Source organism: Lampris incognitus, chromosome 2 (genome assembly GCF_029633865.1).
Source record: "Lampris incognitus isolate fLamInc1 chromosome 2, fLamInc1.hap2, whole genome shotgun sequence".
Lineage (NCBI taxonomy): Eukaryota > Metazoa > Chordata > Actinopteri > Lampriformes > Lampridae > Lampris > Lampris incognitus.
Window position 1 is genome coordinate 128601101 of NC_079212.1, and position 12070 is coordinate 128613170.

Genomic DNA, 12070 nt, shown 5'->3' on the forward strand with positions numbered 1-12070 from the left:
CCCGACTAGGAATCGAACGCGGGCCGCAGCGGTGAGAGCGCCAAATCCTAACCACTAGACCATCAGGGAGCTGGTTAGTAGCGTACCAGACCTCTCAACATAAATCCAGTGGTCTGTACAGAGCAGGCCAAGAGTGTATAACAAAGTAGTTCTTTCACCTAATAAACTTTGTTGATCCTGGTAGCAGCAGAGCATCCCACTATTATATAGAAATGATCATTAATTTTGAACTATAAATGCACATTCCCTGACCGGGAATCGAACCCGGGCCGCGGCACCGAATCCTAACCACTAGATCATCGGGGAGCTAGTTAGCGGTGTACCAGACCTCTCAACATGAATCCAGTGGTCTGTACAGAGCAGGCCAGAGTGTATAACAAAGTAGTTCTTTCACCTAATAAACTTTGTTGATCCTGGTAGCAGCAGAGCATCCCACTATTATATAGAAATGATCATTAATGTTGAACCACAAATGCACATTCCCTGAGCGGGAATCGAACCCGGGCCGCGGCGGTGAAAGCGCCGAATCCTAGCCACAGGACCATCAGGGAGGTGGTTAGTAGTGTACCAGACCTCTCAACATGAATCCAGTGGTCTGTACAGAGCAGGCCAAGAGTGTATAACAAAGTAGTTCTTTCACCTAATAAACTTTGTTGATCCTTGTAGCAGCAGAGCCCCACTATTATATACAAATGATCATTAATGTTGAACCAAAAGTGTACATTCCCTGTCCCGGAATCAAACCCGGGCCGCGGAGGTGAGAGCGCCGAATCCTAACCGCTAGACCGCTAGGGAGTTGGTTAGTAGTGTACCAGACCTCATAAGATGAATCCATGGGTCTGTACAGAGCAGGCCAAGAGCATATAACAAAGTAGTTCTTTCACCTAATGAACTTTGTTGATCCTGGTAGCAGCAGTGCATGCCAGTATTCTATAAATGATCATTAATTTTGAACCATAAATGCAAATTCCCTGAGTGGGAATCAAACCCGGGCCGCGGCGGTGAGAGCGCCGAATCCTAACCACTAGGGACTTGGTCAGTAGTATGTATACCAGATCTCTCAATATGAATCAATGGGTCTGTAGAGAGTCAACCAAGAGAGTATAACAAAGTAGTTCATTCACCTGATAGACTCATTGATGTTGGTAGCAGCAGAGAATCACAGTATTATGTACAAATGATCATTAATTTTGAACCATAAATGCACAGTCCCTAATCGGGAATCGAGTCCTGGCCACGGCGGTGAGAGCGCTGAATCCTAACCACTAGACCATCAGGGAGCTGGTTAGTAGCGTACCAGACTTCTCAACATAAATCCAGTGGTCTGTACAGAGCAGGCCAAGAGTGTATAACAAAGTAGTTCTTTCACCTAATAAACTTTGTTGATCCTTGTAGCAGCAGAGCATGCCAGTATTCTATACAAATGATCATTAATTTTGAACCACAAATGCACATTCCCTGACCGGGAATCGAACCCGGGTTCGTAGTGGTGAGAGCGCCGAATCCTAACCACTAGGGATTTGGTCAGTTGTATACCAGACCTTTCAATATGAATCAATGGGTCTGTACAGAGTCAACCCAGAGAGTATAACAAAGTAGTTCTTTCACCTAATAGACTCATTGATGTCGGTAGCAGCAGAGCATCACAGTATTATGTACAAATGATCATTAATTTTGAACCATAAATGCACATTCCCCGACTAGGAATCGAACGCGGGCCGCAGCGGTGAGAGCGCCAAATCCTAACCACTAGACCATCAGGGAGCTAGTTAGTAGTGTACCAGACCTCTCAACATGAATCCAGTGGTCTGTACAGAGCAGGCCAGAGTGTATAACAAAGTAGTTCTTTCACCTAATAAACTTTGTTGATCCTGGTAGCAGCAGAGAATCCCACTATTATATACAAATGATCATTAATGTTGAACCATAAGTGTACATTCCCTGTCGTGGAATCAAACCCGGGCCGCGGCGGTGAGAGCGCCGAATCCTAACCACTAGACCATCTGGGAGCTGGTTAGTAGTGTACCAGACCTCTCAACATGAATCCAGTGGTCTGTACAGAGCATGCTAAGAGTGTATAACAAAGCAATTCGTTCACCTAATAAACTTTGTTGATCCTGGTAGCAGCAGAGCATGCCAGTATTCTATACAAATGATCACTAATGTTGAACCACAAATGCACATTCCCTGACCGGGAATCGAACCCGGGCCGCGGCGGTGAAAGCGCCGAATCCTAGCCACTAGACCATCAGGGAGCTGGTTAGTAGTGTACCAGACCTCTCAACATGAATCCACTAGTCTGTACAGAGCAGGCCAAGAGTGTATAACAAAGTAGTTCTTTCACCTAATAAACTTTGTTGATCCTTGTAGCAGCAGAGCCCCACTATTATATACAAATGATCATTAATTTTGAACCATAAGTGTACATTCCCTGTCCTGGAATCAAACCCGGGCCGCGGCGGTGAGAGCGCCGAATCCAAACCACCAGACCATCTGGGAGCTGGTTAGTAGTGTACCAGACCTCTCAACATGAATCCAGTGGTCTGTAGAGAGTCAACCAAGAGATTATAACAAAGTAGTTCATTCATCTGATAGACTCATTGATGTTGGTAGCAGCAGAAAATCACAGTATTATGTACAAATGATCATTAATTTTGACCCATAAATGCACAGTCCCTGACCGGGAATCGAATCCAGGCCACGGCGGTGAGAGCGCTGAATCCTAACCACTAGACCATCAGGGAGCTGGTTAGTAGCGTACCAGACCTCTCAACATAAATCCAGTTGTCTGTACAGAGCAGGCCAAGAGTGTATAACAAAGTAGTTCTTTCACCTAATAAACTTTGTTGATCCTTGTAGCAGCAGAGCATGCCAGTATTCTATACAAATGATCATTAATTTTGAACCAAAAATGCACATTCCCTGACTGGGAATCGAACCCGGGCCGCGGCGGTGAGAGCGCCGAATCCTAACCACTAGGGATTTGGTCAGGAATATACCAGACCTCTCAATATGAATCAATGGGTCTGTACAGAGTCAACCCAGAGCGTATAACAAAGTAGTTCTTTCACCTAATAGACTCATTGATGTCGGTAGCAGCAGAGAATCACAGTATTATGTACAAATGATCATTAATTTTGAACCATAAATGCACATTCCCCGACTAGGAATCGAACGCGGGCCGCAGCGGTGAGAGCGCCAAATCCTAACCACTAGACCATCAGGGAGCTGGTTAGTAGCGTACCAGAACTCTCAACATAAATCCAATGGTCTGTACAGAGCAGGCCAAGAGTGTATAACAAAGTAGTTCTTTCACCTAATAAACTTTGTTGATCCTGGTAGCAGCAGAGCATCCCACTATTATATAGAAATGATCATTAATTTTGAACTATAAATGCACATTCCCTGACCGGGAATCGAACCCGGGCCGCGGCACCGAATCCTAACCACTAGATCATCGGGGAGCTAGTTAGCGGTGTACCAGACCTCTCAACATGAATCCAGTGGTCTGTACAGAGCAGGCCAGAGTGTATAACAAAGTAGTTCTTTCACCTAATAAACTTTGTTGATCCTGGTAGCAGCAGAGCATCCCACTATTATATAGAAATGATCATTAATGTTGAACCATAAGTGTACATTCCCTGACCGGGAATCGAACCCGGGCCGCGGCGGTGAGAGCGCCGAATCCTAACCACTAGACCATCAGGGAGCTGGTTAGCAGTGTACCAGACCTCTCAACATGAATCCAGTGATCTGTACAGAGCATGCCAAGAGTGTATAACAAAGCAGTTCGTTCACCTAATAAACTTTGTTGATCCTGGTAGCAGTAGAGCATGCCAGTATTCTATACAAATGATCATTAATTTTGAACCACAAATGCATATTCCCTGACTGGGAATCGAACCCGGGCCGCGGCGGTGAGAGCGCCGAATCCTAACCACTAGGGATTTAGATCAGTCGTATACTAGACCTCTCAATATCAATCAATGGGTCTGTACAGAGTCAACCAAGAGAGTATAACAAAGTAGTTCTTTCACCTAATAGACTCATTGATCTTGGTAGCAGCAGAGCATCCCACTATTATATACAAATGATCATTAATTTTGAACCACAAATGCATATTCCCTGACTGGGAATCGATCCCGGGCCGCGACGGTGAGAGTGCCGAATCATAACCACTAGGGATTTGGTCAGTAGTATACCAGACCTCTCAATATGAATCAATGGGTCTGTACAGGGTCAACCAAGAGAGTATAACAAAGTAGTTCTTTCACCTAATAAACTTTGTTGATCCTGGTAGCAGCAGAGCATCCCACTATTATATAGAAATGATCATTAATTTTGAACTATAAATGCACATTCCCTGACCGGGAATCGAACCCGGGCCGCGGCACCGAATCCTAACCACTAGATCATCGGGGAGCTAGTTAGCGGTGTACCAGACCTCTCAACATGAATCCAGTGGTCTGTACAGAGCAGGCCAGAGTGTATAACAAAGTAGTTCTTTCACCTAATAAACTTTGTTGATCCTGGTAGCAGCAGAGCATCCCACTATTATATAGAAATGATCATTAATGTTGAACCATAAGTGTACATTCCCTGACCGGGAATCGAACCCGGGCCGCGGCGGTGAGAGCGCCGAATCCTAACCACTAGACCATCAGGGAGCTGGTTAGCAGTGTACCAGACCTCTCAACATGAATCCAGTGATCTGTACAGAGCATGCCAAGAGTGTATAACAAAGCAGTTCGTTCACCTAATAAACTTTGTTGATCCTGGTAGCAGTAGAGCATGCCAGTATTCTATACAAATGATCATTAATTTTGAACCACAAATGCATATTCCCTGACTGGGAATCGAACCCGGGCCGCGGCGGTGAGAGCGCCGAATCCTAACCACTAGGGATTTAGATCAGTCGTATACTAGACCTCTCAATATCAATCAATGGGTCTGTACAGAGTCAACCAAGAGAGTATAACAAAGTAGTTCTTTCACCTAATAGACTCATTGATCTTGGTAGCAGCAGAGCATCCCACTATTATATACAAATGATCATTAATTTTGAACCACAAATGCATATTCCCTGACTGGGAATCGATCCCGGGCCGCGACGGTGAGAGTGCCGAATCATAACCACTAGGGATTTGGTCAGTAGTATACCAGACCTCTCAATATGAATCAATGGGTCTGTACAGGGTCAACCAAGAGAGTATAACAAAGTAGTTCTTTCACCTAATAAACTTTGTTGATCCTGGTAGCAGCAGAGCATCCCACTATTATATAGAAATGATCATTAATTTTGAACTATAAATGCACATTCCCTGACCGGGAATCGAACCCGGGCCGCGGCGCCGAATCCTAACCACTAGATCATCAGGGAGCTGGTTAGTAGTGTACCAGACCTCTCAACATGAATCCAGTGGTCTGTACAGAGCAGGCCAGAGTGTATAACAAAGTAGTTCTTTCACCTAATAAACTTTGTTGATCCTGGTAGCAGCAGAGCATCCCACTATTATATAGAAATGATCATTAATGTTGAACCATAAGTGTACATTCCCTGACCGGGAATCGAACCCGGGCCGCGGCGGTGAGAGCGCCGAATCCTAACCACTAGACCATCAGGGAGCTGGTTAGCAGTGTACCAGACCTCTCAACATGAATCCAGTGATCTGTACAGAGCATGCCAAGAGTGTATAACAAAGCAGTTCGTTCACCTAATAAACTTTGTTGATCCTGGTAGCAGTAGAGCATGCCAGTATTCTATACAAATGATCATTAATTTTGAACCACAAATGCATATTCCCTGACTGGGAATCGAACCCGGGCCGCGGCGGTGAGAGCGCCGAATCCTAACCACTAGGGATTTAGATCAGTCGTATACTAGACCTCTCAATATCAATCAATGGGTCTGTACAGAGTCAACCAAGAGAGTATAACAAAGTAGTTCTTTCACCTAATAGACTCATTGATCTTGGTAGCAGCAGAGCATCCCACTATTATATACAAATGATCATTAATTTTGAACCACAAATGCATATTCCCTGACTGGGAATCGATCCCGGGCCGCGACGGTGAGAGTGCCGAATCATAACCACTAGGGATTTGGTCAGTAGTATACCAGACCTCTCAATATGAATCAATGGGTCTGTACAGGGTCAACCAAGAGAGTATAACAAAGTAGTTCTTTCACCTAATAAACTTTGTTGATCCTGGTAGCAGCAGAGCATCCCACTATTATATAGAAATGATCATTAATTTTGAACTATAAATGCACATTCCCTGACCGGGAATCGAACCCGGGCCGCGGCGCCGAATCCTAACCACTAGATCATCAGGGAGCTGGTTAGTAGTGTACCAGACCTCTCAACATGAATCCAGTGGTCTGTACAGAGCAGGCCAGAGTGTATAACAAAGTAGTTCTTTCACCTAATAAACTTTGTTGATCCTGGTAGCAGCAGAGAATCCCACTATTATATACAAATGATCATTAATGTTGAACCATAAGTGTACATTCCCTGTCTGGGAATCAAACCCGGACCGCGGCGGTGAGAGCGCCGAATCCTAACCACTAGACCATCTGGGAGCTGGTTAGTAGCGTACCAGACCTCTCAACATGAATCCAGTGGTCTGTACAGAGCATGCCAAGAGTGTATAACAAAGCAATTCGTTCACCTAATAAACTTTGTTGATCCTGGTAGCAGCAGAGCATGCCAGTATTCTATACAAATGATCACTAATGTTGAACCACAAATGCACATTCCCTGACCGGGAATCGAACCCGGGCCGCGGCGGTGAAAGCGCCGAATCCTAGCCACTAGACCATCAGGGAGCTGGTTAGTAGTGTACCAGACCTCTCAACATGAATCCACTAGTCTGTACAGAGCAGGCCAAGAGTGTATAACAAAGTAGTTCTTTCACCTAATAAACTTTGTTGATCCTTGTAGCAGCAGAGCCCCACTATTATATACAAATGATCATCAATGTTGAACCATAAGTGTACATTCCTTGTCCGGGAATCAAACCCGGGCCGCGGCGGTGAGAGCGCCGAATCCAAACCACTAGACCATCTGGGAGCTGGTTAGTAGTGTACCAGACCTCTCAACATGAATCCAGTGGTCTGTACAGAGCATGCCAAGAGTGTATAACAAAGCAATTCGTTCACCTAATAAACTTTGTTGATCCTGGTAGCAGCAGAGCATGCCAGTATTCTATACAAATGATCACTAATGTTGAACCACAAATGCACATTCCCTGAGCGGGAATCGAACCCGGGCCGCGGCGGTGAAAGCGCCGAATCCTAGCCACTGGACCATCAGGGAGGTGGTTAGTAGTGTACCAGACCTCTCAACATGAATCCAGTGGTCTGTACAGAGCAGGCCAAGAGTGTATAACAAAGTAGTTCTTTCACCTAATAAACTTTGTTGATCCTGGTAGCAGCAGAGAATCCCACTATTATATACAAATGATCATTAATGTTGAACCAAAAGTGTACATTCCCTGTCCCGGAATCAAACCCGGGCCGCGGAGGTGAGAGCGCCGAATCCTAACCGCTAGACCGCTAGGGAGTTGGTTAGTAGTGTACCAGACCTCATAAGATGAATCCATGGGTCTGTACAGAGCATGCTAAGAGTGTATAACAAAGCAATTCGTTCACCTAATAAACTTTGTTGATCCTGGTAGCAGCAGAGCATGCCAGTATTCTATACAAATGATCACTAATGTTGAACCACAAATGCACATTCCCTGACCGGGAATCGAACCCGGGCCGCGGCGGTGAGAGCACCGAATCCTAACCACTAGACCATCTGGGAGCTGGTTAGTAGTGTACCAGACCTCTCAACATGAATCCAGTGGTCTGTACGGAGCATGCCAAGAGTGTATAACAAAGCAATTCGTTCACCTAATAAACTTTGTTGATCCTGGTAGCAGCAGAGCATGCCAGTATTCTATACAAATTATCACTAATGTTGAACCACAAATGCACATTCCCTGACCGGGAATCGAACCCGGGCCGCGGCGGTGAAAGCGCCGAATCCTAGCCACTAGACCATCAGGGAGCTGGTTAGTAGTGTACCAGACCTCTCAACATGAATCCACTAGTCTGTACAGAGCAGGCCAAGAGTGTATAACAAAGTAGTTCTTTCACCTAATAAACTTTGTTGATCCTTGTAGCAGCAGAGCCCCACTATTATATACAAATGATCATCAATGTTGAACCATAAGTGTACATTCCTTGTCCGGGAATCAAACCCGGGCCGCGGCGGTGAGAGCGCCGAATCCAAACCACTAGACCATCTGGGAGCTGGTTAGTAGTGTACCAGACCTCTCAACATGAATCCAGTGGTCTGTACAGAGCATGCCAAGAGTGTATAACAAAGCAATTCGTTCACCTAATAAACTTTGTTGATCCTGGTAGCAGCAGAGCATTCCAGTATTCTATACAAATGATCACTAATGTTGAACCACAAATGCACATTCCCTGAGCGGGAATCGAACCCGGGCCGCGGCGGTGAAAGCGCCGAATCCTAGCCACAGGACCATCAGGGAGGTGGTTAGTAGTGTACCAGACCTCTCAACATGAATCCAGTGGTCTGTACAGAGCAGGCCAAGAGTGTATAACAAAGTAGTTCTTTCACCTAATAAACTTTGTTGATCCTTGTAGCAGCAGAGCCCCACTATTATATACAAATGATCATTAATGTTGAACCAAAAGTGTACATTCCCTGTCCCGGAATCAAACCCGGGCCGCGGAGGTGAGAGCGCCGAATCCTAACCGCTAGACCGCTAGGGAGTTGGTTAGTAGTGTACCAGACCTCATAAGATGAATCCATGGGTCTGTACAGAGCAGGCCAAGAGCATATAACAAAGTAGTTCTTTCACCTAATGAACTTTGTTGATCCTGGTAGCAGCAGTGCATGCCAGTATTCTATAAATGATCATTAATTTTGAACCATAAATGCAAATTCCCTGAGTGGGAATCAAACCCGGGCCGCGGCGGTGAGAGCGCCGAATCCTAACCACTAGGGACTTGGTCAGTAGTATGTATACCAGACCTCTCAATATGAATCAATGGGTCTGTAGAGAGTCAACCAAGAGAGTATAACAAAGTAGTTCATTCACCTGATAGACTCATTGATGTTGGTAGCAGCAGAGAATCACAGTATTATGTACAAATGATCATTAATTTTGAACCATAAATGCACAGTCCCTAATCGGGAATCGAGTCCTGGCCACGGCGGTGAGAGCGCTGAATCCTAACCACTAGACCATCAGGGAGCTGGTTAGTAGCGTACCAGACTTCTCAACATAAATCCAGTGGTCTGTACAGAGCAGGCCAAGAGTGTATAACAAAGTAGTTCTTTCACCTAATAAACTTTGTTGATCCTTGTAGCAGCAGAGCATGCCAGTATTCTATACAAATGATCATTAATTTTGAACCACAAATGCACATTCCCTGACCGGGAATCGAACCCGGGTTCGTAGTGGTGAGAGCGCCGAATCCTAACCACTAGGGATTTGGTCAGTTGTATACCAGACCTCTCAATATGAATCAATGGGTCTGTACAGAGTCAACCCAGAGAGTATAACAAAGTAGTTCTTTCACCTAATAGACTCATTGATGTCGGTAGCAGCAGAGCATCACAGTATTATGTACAAATGATCATTAATTTTGAACCATAAATGCACATTCCCCGACTAGGAATCGAACGCGGGCCGCAGCGGTGAGAGCGCCGAATCCTAACCACTAGACCATCAGGGAGCTAGTTAGTAGTGTACCAGACCTCTCAACATGAATCCAGTGGTCTGTACAGAGCAGGCCAGAGTGTATAACAAAGTAGTTCTTTCACCTAATAAACTTTGTTGATCCTGGTAGCAGCAGAGAATCCCACTATTATATACAAATGATCATTAATGTTGAACCATAAGTGTACATTCCCTGTCGTGGAATCAAACCCGGGCCGCGGCGGTGAGAGCGCCGAATCCTAACCACTAGACCATCTGGGAGCTGGTTAGTAGTGTACCAGACCTCTCAACATGAATCCAGTGGTCTGTACAGAGCATGCTAAGAGTGTATAACAAAGCAATTCGTTCACCTAATAAACTTTGTTGATCCTGGTAGCAGCAGAGCATGCCAGTATTCTATACAAATGATCACTAATGTTGAACCACAAATGCACATTCCCTGACCGGGAATCGAACCCGGGCCGCGGCGGTGAAAGCGCCGAATCCTAGCCACTAGACCATCAGGGAGCTGGTTAGTAGTGTACCAGACCTCTCAACATGAATCCAGTGGTCTGTACAGAGCAGGCCAAGAGTGTATAACAAAGTAGTTCTTTCACCTAATAAACTTTGTTGATCCTTGTAGCAGCAGAGCCCCACTATTATATACAAATGATCATTAATGTTGAACCAAAAGTGTACATTCCCTGTCCCGGAATCAAACCCGGGCCGCGGAGGTGAGAGCGCCGAATCCTAACCGCTAGACCGCTAGGGAGTTGGTTAGTAGTGTACCAGACCTCATAAGATGAATCCATGGGTCTGTACAGAGCAGGCCAAGAGCATATAACAAAGTAGTTCTTTCACCTAATGAACTTTGTTGATCCTGGTAGCAGCAGTGCATGCCAGTATTCTATAAATGATCATTAATTTTGAACCATAAATGCAAATTCCCTGAGTGGGAATCAAACCCGGGCCGCGGCGGTGAGAGCGCCGAATCCTAACCACTAGGGACTTGGTCAGTAGTATGTATACCAGACCTCTCAATATGAATCAATGGGTCTGTAGAGAGTCAACCAAGAGAGTATAACAAAGTAGTTCATTCACCTGATAGACTCATTGATGTTGGTAGCAGCAGAGAATCACAGTATTATGTACAAATGATCATTAATTTTGAACCATAAATGCACAGTCCCTAATCGGGAATCGAGTCCTGGCCACGGCGGTGAGAGCGCTGAATCCTAACCACTAGACCATCAGGGAGCTGGTTAGTAGCGTACCAGACTTCTCAACATAAATCCAGTGGTCTGTACAGAGCAGGCCAAGAGTGTATAACAAAGTAGTTCTTTCACCTAATAAACTTTGTTGATCCTTGTAGCAGCAGAGCATGCCAGTATTCTATACAAATGATCATTAATTTTGAACCACAAATGCACATTCCCTGACCGGGAATCGAACCCGGGTTCGTAGTGGTGAGAGCGCCGAATCCTAACCACTAGGGATTTGGTCAGTTGTATACCAGACCTCTCAATATGAATCAATGGGTCTGTACAGAGTCAACCCAGAGAGTATAACAAAGTAGTTCTTTCACCTAATAGACTCATTGATGTCGGTAGCAGCAGAGCATCACAGTATTATGTACAAATGATCATTAATTTTGAACCATAAATGCACATTCCCCGACTAGGAATCGAACGCGGGCCGCAGCGGTGAGAGCGCCGAATCCTAACCACTAGACCATCAGGGAGCTAGTTAGTAGTGTACCAGACCTCTCAACATGAATCCAGTGGTCTGTACAGAGCAGGCCAGAGTGTATAACAAAGTAGTTCTTTCACCTAATAAACTTTGTTGATCCTGGTAGCAGCAGAGAATCCCACTATTATATACAAATGATCATTAATGTTGAACCATAAGTGTACATTCCCTGTCGTGGAATCAAACCCGGGCCGCGGCGGTGAGAGCGCCGAATCCTAACCACTAGACCATCTGGGAGCTGGTTAGTAGTGTACCAGACCTCTCAACATGAATCCAGTGGTCTGTACAGAGCATGCTAAGAGTGTATAACAAAGCAATTCGTTCACCTAATAAACTTTGTTGATCCTGGTAGCAGCAGAGCATGCCAGTATTCTATACAAATGATCACTAATGTTGAACCACAAATGCACATTCCCTGACCGGGAATCGAACCCGGGCCGCGGCGGTGAAAGCGCCGAATCCTAGCCACTAGACCATCAGGGAGCTGGTTAGTAGTGTACCAGACCTCTCAACATGAATCCACTAGTCTGTACAGAGCAGGCCAAGAGTGTATAACAAAGTAGTTCTTTCACCTAATAAACTTTGTTGATCCTTGTAG

General features: G+C 45.3%; 1 protein-coding gene and 12 non-coding genes across 15 annotated transcripts in view; 1 reads left to right on the top strand and 12 right to left on the bottom strand.

The window, feature by feature from the left end:
- The window catches only part of eogt (EGF domain-specific O-linked N-acetylglucosamine (GlcNAc) transferase), a 202130-nt gene that overhangs the window by 54321 nt on the left and 135739 nt on the right, over positions 1 to 12070 (top strand). The gene's annotated exons all lie outside the window — the stretch shown is intronic.
- On the bottom strand, positions 480 to 551 carry trnae-uuc (transfer RNA glutamic acid (anticodon UUC)). The gene has a single exon. It is a non-coding gene; the product is annotated as a tRNA-Glu (tRNA).
- trnae-uuc (transfer RNA glutamic acid (anticodon UUC)) lies at positions 2184 to 2255 on the bottom strand. The gene has a single exon. It is a non-coding gene; the product is annotated as a tRNA-Glu (tRNA).
- On the bottom strand, positions 3638 to 3709 carry trnae-cuc (transfer RNA glutamic acid (anticodon CUC)). Its single transcript has one exon. It is a non-coding gene; the product is annotated as a tRNA-Glu (tRNA).
- Positions 4596 to 4667, bottom strand: trnae-cuc (transfer RNA glutamic acid (anticodon CUC)). Its single transcript has one exon. It is a non-coding gene; the product is annotated as a tRNA-Glu (tRNA).
- Positions 5554 to 5625, bottom strand: trnae-cuc (transfer RNA glutamic acid (anticodon CUC)). The gene has a single exon. It is a non-coding gene; the product is annotated as a tRNA-Glu (tRNA).
- trnae-uuc (transfer RNA glutamic acid (anticodon UUC)) lies at positions 6758 to 6829 on the bottom strand. Its single transcript has one exon. It is a non-coding gene; the product is annotated as a tRNA-Glu (tRNA).
- Positions 7248 to 7319, bottom strand: trnae-uuc (transfer RNA glutamic acid (anticodon UUC)). The gene has a single exon. It is a non-coding gene; the product is annotated as a tRNA-Glu (tRNA).
- On the bottom strand, positions 7740 to 7811 carry trnae-cuc (transfer RNA glutamic acid (anticodon CUC)). Its single transcript has one exon. It is a non-coding gene; the product is annotated as a tRNA-Glu (tRNA).
- trnae-uuc (transfer RNA glutamic acid (anticodon UUC)) lies at positions 7986 to 8057 on the bottom strand. Its single transcript has one exon. It is a non-coding gene; the product is annotated as a tRNA-Glu (tRNA).
- On the bottom strand, positions 8476 to 8547 carry trnae-uuc (transfer RNA glutamic acid (anticodon UUC)). The gene has a single exon. It is a non-coding gene; the product is annotated as a tRNA-Glu (tRNA).
- On the bottom strand, positions 10180 to 10251 carry trnae-uuc (transfer RNA glutamic acid (anticodon UUC)). The gene has a single exon. It is a non-coding gene; the product is annotated as a tRNA-Glu (tRNA).
- trnae-uuc (transfer RNA glutamic acid (anticodon UUC)) lies at positions 11884 to 11955 on the bottom strand. The gene has a single exon. It is a non-coding gene; the product is annotated as a tRNA-Glu (tRNA).